The sequence below is a fragment of the Ovis canadensis genome, chromosome 11 (genome assembly GCF_042477335.2).
Source record: "Ovis canadensis isolate MfBH-ARS-UI-01 breed Bighorn chromosome 11, ARS-UI_OviCan_v2, whole genome shotgun sequence".
NCBI lineage: Eukaryota > Metazoa > Chordata > Mammalia > Artiodactyla > Bovidae > Ovis > Ovis canadensis.
Window position 1 is genome coordinate 22,473,794 of NC_091255.1, and position 7,319 is coordinate 22,481,112.

The window sequence follows — 7,319 nt, forward strand, 5'->3', positions numbered from 1 at the left end:
TCTCAAGGAGTTGGAAATTCAAAATGGACTTTCATTAAATCTGGCACAAAGACCAGGATAGCAAAATAGTCCACTCTTTCCGTAGAAAGGTATTGAGTCCCAGCTGCTGCTGCTACGCTGCTGCTGCTAAGTTGCTTCAGTCGTGTCTGACTCTGTGCGACCCCAGAGACGACAGCCCACCAGGCTCCCCCGGCCCTGGGATTCTCCAGGCAAGAACACTGGAGTGGGTTGCCATTTCCTTCTCCATGAGTCCTAGCTAGTGCCGTAATTTGTGCTAGAGATGAGAGTTCAAAGACAGACAAGACACACTCCTGGCCCTTTGTGGAAGGATAGATGGAATCCCAGACAGACTTCTGCAGGCTACAGCCTCAGCCTCGCTGTGTTGCAGAGCCTCCTTCTGCCAAGGGATGTGGCTAAATGCCCAAATAACATGGAAACTGATGGGTGGAAGCTTGCAGATAGCGGAGAATCCTTGCGCAGGTGTCCGACAGAACCATTAGAGGATTGCAGGGAGGCCCTTCTGAGACTGACTGTTCTTGGGGGAATTTTCAGGAAGCTTTGAAGTACCGCCAGGGCAAGGGAGGCTGCCCCATCCTGGAGGTGCACTCACTTGTAATTTACTCCTCCACGTGGGCCCTGGAGCTCCAGTCTCATAAATACATCACCCACGCAGCCCTGCCCTGTGTAAAGGAAGATGGACAGAGAAGGTGGGGGGTGGGCAGAGGAAGAGGAATCCCTAAATTAAGAAGGTCCCTGGGAGTCACTGGCCTACAGACAGGACCGATCCCCCCCGAGTCTCTCTCCTTGAAGCAGAAATATTTCCAACTAAGATCACAGACTCCCTTGTCATAAAATCAATGAAACCACAAGGGAAAATGACCTCTCGCTTGACTGCACCAGAGATATCTCAAACGGAGTCATTTCCCCTCCTGCAGAAGCAAGTGTGCTGGGGCTCGGAACCGGCATCCAGGCTCTGCTATAGAGAATTTTTGGTGAAAAGGAAATCAGGTGGGTTGGGAGCTTACTTACTTGTTCTACTTGCTGTGTTTAGGGTGGTTTCTGAGCAACCCCTCCAGGGGAGACTCTTTCCTGGGGTCAGACCTGGGTCCAAGCTCCAGCTCCTCTCATTTCTGGTTGGGTGTCTTTGGGCAAAGTGGAATCTCATCCCGGTTTCCTCATCTAGTTGAAAAAAAAAAAAGAAAGAAAGAAAAGAAAGGCTGATACTGTAAGCTCTGCCTGCCCTACAGGGGAGGTGACAAGGTCAAGACATAAGTCTATGCAAATGCCTTTAAACCACAAAGCTCTTGATAAATAACAGGTTTTATTTTTAAAAGGTAAAAGCTGGACTTCCCTGGTGGTCCAGTGGTTAGGAATCTTCCTCGCAAGGCAGGGGACGCAGGTTCAATCCCTGGTCGGGAACTAAGATCCCACATTCCTCAGAGAAACTAAGCCCACAGGCCGCAACTAGAGAGTCTGTGAGCCATGACGAAAGATCCTGTGTGATGCAACGAAAACCTTGCACGCTGCAACTAAGACTCAACACAGCCAAATAAATAAATATTAAAAGAAAACACACAGAAGCATCAAATCCTAACAGTGTCCCTGGTAGAATTTCTTATGCTGCAAGGGACAGAGAACCAGTCTCAAACTGGCTCAAACCACTTGGAGCTATTACAACTTCTGCAGCTGAAAAGTGCTGAGATAGGACTGATTCAGGTGATGATTACTTTCAAGGAATGTCACCAAGGGCCAGCTCTTTCCCATCCCTGCAGGGACCACAAACCTCACATCTTAACAGGATGTCATCCAGAGGAAGGGAGGTCCTTTGTCCACTAACTTCCGTTGAAGAGAGGTGGAGAAGAAGTGAGAGGCTCTTCTCTTTCCAAACTCTGCACACAGATCAAATTTCATTGGCTCTCTTTATGTTGTCTTTCTGTCACTAAGTTGTGTCTGACTCTTTTTGACCCCATGGACTGCAGCACGCCAGGCTTCCCTGCCCTTCACTATCTTCCAGAGTTTGCTCAAAGTCATGTCCACTGAGTCGGTGATGCCATCCAACCATCTCATCCTGTCGGCCCCTTCTCCTTCCATCTCAGTCTTTTCCAGCATCTGGTCTTTTCTCTTTCCATAGCCAGGGGATAAGACACACCGATCGGCTGAAGAGGATCAAGGCCCATCCCTGGATGTGGATGGCAGGATCATGATGTCAACCAAACCACATTTGAAGGAGTTATTTTATCAGAAGTAAAGTGAGTGGATGCTGAGTTGCAAAAACAGTTTCAATCTAGCACAGTCCACGCCCTTTCACTACTCAATAGCCACACTCACCTATGTCCCCATAAATATATCTTCAAAAATACCCACTCTCTACATAAACACAAGAACAACCTCTTTTCCTAAAGGGATGAGCCACAGTTTCACCCAGTCTGGTTCTCTGGAACAGAACCTCACAAATGGAGCTCTTTTGGTCCTATGTGGTCCAGTGAGACTAAGTGGTATATTTAACCACTGTTATGCACTCCGTAAACTGTAATGGAGGGAGAACAGAGTAATCACAGTAAAAAGTCTCATTTGGAAAAGAAAAGAACAAGAAACAACTCTCAACGGTCACTGTCCTTACATAACCCATGTCATATTGCGCAGAAATCACATGGACGTCCTGCCCTGGCAGCAAGTATGTATCTGCCCCAGTTCTGGCCTGTGAAAGGCTCCCCTTTGCCCTTTGCCCTCTGTGGCTCCTGCTTGTCACTTTGGAAGAGTTTCTTCTGTGAATTGTCCTTCATGGACCATATGATGTGTGCATCATGAGGACGCCCCTTTGGGGTTCTGCGCTGTTTTAGCAGCCCCCTCTTCCTATGATGTGAATTTGGGGGCCTGGAAATCATTCTCACAGACCATTGTAGGACAGGTTTGAGGTTTCTTTGGCAAAACGATGCCCTTAAAAAGTTAATGGTCTGAAAACTGTAAGACTCTGATGAAAGAAATTGAAGATGACATAAACAGATGTATGGATGTGAGAGTTGGACCATAAAGAAAGCTGAGCGCTGAAGAATTGATGCCTTTGAACTGTGGTGTTGGAGAAGACTCTTGAGAGTCCCTTGGACTTCAAGGAGATCAAACCAGTCCATCCTAAAGGAGATCAGTCCTGAATATTCATTGGAAGGACTGATGCTGAAGCTGAAACTTCGATGCTTTGGCCACCTGATGCAAAGAACCAACTCACTGGAAAAGACCCTGATGCTGGGAAACATTGAAGGCAGGAGGAGAAGGGGACGACAGAGGATGAGATGGTTGGATGGCATCACCGACTCGATGGACATGAGTCTGAGCAAGCTCCAGGAGTTGGTGGTGATGGACAGGGAAGCCTGGTGTGCTGTAGTCCATGAAGTCGCAAAGAGTCAGACATGACTGAGTAAACTAAACTAACCCAAGGCAATCTATAGATTCAATACAGTATCTGTCAAATTACCAGTGGCATTTTATGTTTTATTCTAAAATATTTACCAGTATTTCTTTTACATTTAGATTTGTTAAGTCATATGAATAAATTTTTCTGTATTATATAAGGTAGGAATTTGAGATTCATTTTTTTCCATATGCATAGCCCATTGAAAATGAATTAGATTGCAAATTTGGCCTAACCCAAACACTAACTCCTTTCTGAACAATTCTCACAGAATCCTAGTTAAAATGAACCAATTAATGAATCATTTAAGATTAATTGGATGAATCTTTTTTTTGCACAGCTCATATTTGCTAGTTTAGCTAAGTTAGTAAGGGAAGACCCTTCAAAACTGGCAGATTTGAGCTCAAATCTGATAAATGAAAGGATGCCAGCCATGAGCAGAGTTGGGGAAGAAATTTCCAGGAAGAAGAAACAAGTCGGTAGGTAAAATTTGATACATGCAAGGAATGATGAGAAAGCCAGTGGGGCTGGAGTGTGATGCTGCGGAGAATCGCAGGGGCTCACTCTTTCAAATGTGAGGTCCAAGGAAAGAGAAGCAGACTGCGGTCACCACGAGACAATGGAGCAACGCCTGGGGTTCTGAGGGGAGTTCTCTCTGTCTAGAGTGAGGGTGCAGGGACTTCCCTGGGGGTCCAGTGGCTAAGACTCCTCACTCCTGATGCAGGGTCCTGGGTTCCATTCCTGGTCAGGGATCTAGATCCCACATGCCGCAACCAACGGTTTGCAAGCTGCAGCTAAAAATCCTACGTGCTGCAACTAAGACCCAATACAGCCAAATAAAAAAGAAAGAAAGGAGAAGGAAGGAAAAATGACTAAGGGCACAATGAAAATATTGCAGACCCATGAGAAGTCAGGAATGTTACCTATAAAGCAAGTTTTCTTAGGCTCTTCATACCGCAGTCTACGCCAATGAGGCAAGGACAAGAAGAGGACAACAGGGGCCGACCCAGGAAGACCCCGTGGACCACACCACTGCGACGGCAGTGTGATTTCCCTGGAGAACACTCTACAAGGCTCCAGCCGCTTTGGAAGAGGTTTGTATTTTCAGCTTCCGCCTGTCCCCACTTCCAGTCCGTGTTCCCCAGTGTTGCTCAAGCGAACCTGATCGAGTTTTAACATTCATCAGTTTAAACATCCTCCAATCGTTCTCCGTAAGTTTCAGAATAAAATCCAACTTTCAGTGTGATAGGAAGGTCCCTTTTTATTGACCCCTGCCCATCACTCACACTCTGGATGGCTGCTCATACCCTCTGCTCCAGGCATCGGTCATCCACAGACTTCTTACAGCTCTCTGCCACTTTGGAGCCTTCATACCTGCTCCTGTCTCTCTGCAAGGAAACCCTTCTTCCCCTCCTTTCCCTGGTAGATTCTTCCTTTTTATTCACACCTTGGTATCTTGGGGGGAACTTCCTTGACCACCTTGTGTTCCCCTCCTCCCACCACTGGTTCAAGTCTCCTTGGTTTTACCCCCAGGATTTCTCTGTGTTACTCAACCTCTAATACCAATCTGCCTGCTGAGTTTTTATTTACTCTTCTCCTCACTATATGATAATCTCCTTGAGAGTAGGAGATTATTTTAACCATTGTGGAAGTTTCTCTAATGGCTTCTCTGTAGTTAGCCTGCTTAGGTTAAAATTTCTGCTGCAAGACATCAAGAGCAGACTTATGGACAGGGGTGGGGAGGAGGAAGGAGACGGTGGGATGAATGGAGAGAGTAGCATGGAAACATATCCCTTCTGCAGGGGATCTTCCCAACCCAGAGATCGAACCCAGGTCTCCCACATTGCAGGCAGAGTCTTTACCAGCTGAGCCATAAGGGAAGCCCAAGAATACTGGAGTGGGTAGCCTATCCCTTCTGCAGGGGATCTTCCCAACCCAGGAATCAAACCGGGGTCTCCTGCATTGCAGGCAGATTCTTTACCAACTGAGCCATGAGGGAAACCCCAACATATATGCTACCGTTTGTCAAATAGAGAGCCAGTGGGAATTTGTGGTATGACTCCAGGAACTCAAACAAGGCTCTGTAACAACCTAAAGGGGTGGGAGGGGGTGGGAAGTGGGAGGGAGGTTCAAGAGAGAGGGCACAAATGAATGCCTACGGCTGATTCAGGTTGATGTATAGCAGAAACCAACACAACACTGTAAATTGATTATCCTTCCATTAAAAATTAAGTAAAAAGATTTTTACGGTGTCACTTGCTGTGTTGTCTTGGGAACTCTGAGTCTCAGTTTCCTCACTTGCCAATAAATGTGATATCTTTATCTGCACATCTGGCAAACAGGAGGTGCTCAGTAGGTTGTGCGGAAAGAATCCAGACAGATGGGCAGAGTTCCACGGTGGGCACCTCTCAGCAGGGGAGGAAGGGTGACTCACTCCAGCCAATCTTGATTCCTCCCCTCACTCCCAAGGAGGAGGGTTCAGCTTCCTCTTAAGGACCGTTATGCCTTGTGAGGACTGTGAGGAAAATCTGAAAAATGCAGGCTCTGTTCTTGTTCACCCTTATCCATGGGTTGACCTAAGGAATTCAGGATATTTCAGAGGGCAGAAATTTCCCAAACATGTCACCGTCTGACCATTCTTAAGAGGCTATCTATCTATGGTGTTACTTTGGGATTCAAATTTCCCAAGATGTAGACGTCTTAATGAGAGGCTGCTGAGAGGAAGTGGAGGGATCGTGTACCCATTCTGCAGGTGGTAAAACCTCACATCGTCTTCAAACTCCTCAGAGCCCAGGAACTCACATAAGTTGTCAGGAATCTACCGAGAAGAGGTCCCTGGCTCCCAGGTATCCCCTCTCCTCCAGCTAAATGATTCTTCTCTTTTTGTTCTTATGGTGGGGGCAACATCCCCCTGGGGCCTTTCTACTTTGAGTGAGTTTCTGGAAGCAAGAAAGAGAGTTGACCTTTCTCAATGCAGTCACAAGATATGAAGCAGAGTCAAGAATGGATTACAAGGACTTCCCTGCTGATCCAGTGGCTAAGACTCTGGGCTTCCAGTGCAGGGGGCCTGGGTTCGATCCCTGGTCAGGGAGCTAGATCCCACATGCCACAACTCCAAGTTCACATGCTGCAGTTAAAGCTCCCGCATGTTGCAACTAAGGCAGCAAAAAAAAAAGAGATTGTGAATTGGTACCTGAAGATTCACTTGAAGATTATTCACAACAGTCCCAAAGTAGAAATCACCAGAATACCCATCAGTGAATGAATGAGCAGATAAATAAAAGCAGAAAAAGGAATGAAGTACTGACCCATGCTACAACACGGAGGAAGCTTGAGGGCCTCACGCCAAGTGGGAGAAACCAGACAAAAAACTTCATGTTATATGATTCCTCTCATGTGAAATGTTCAGCGTAGGTTAATTTGTAGAGACAGAAAGTAAGTTAATGATTGCTTAGGCCTGGGGGAAAGGGTGGACGTTGGGAGCAATGACATGTGGCTTCTAATAGATAGGGGGGTTTCTCTGGGAGGTGATGAAAATGTTCTAATATTGATTGTAGTGATGGTCGCACAGCTCTGTGAATAGACTGAAAACCACTGAATTGTACATTTTAAATATGTGAACTGTATCTGAATAAGCGAAAGTGTTAGTCACTCAGTCTTGTCTGACTCTTTGCGACCCCATGGATTGTAGCCCACCAGGCTCCTCTATCCATGGAATTCTTTAGGCAAGAATACTGGAGTGGGTTGCCATTCCCTTCTCCAGGGGATCTTCCCGACCCAGGGATTGAACTCAGCTCTCCTGGACTGCAGGCAGATTCTTTACCGTCTGAGCCACCAGGAAAGTCTGTATCTCAGTAAAGCTGTTAAAAAGATGTGGCTCTAGGGAAAAGAAACAGATGGCTTCTGTCCGCTA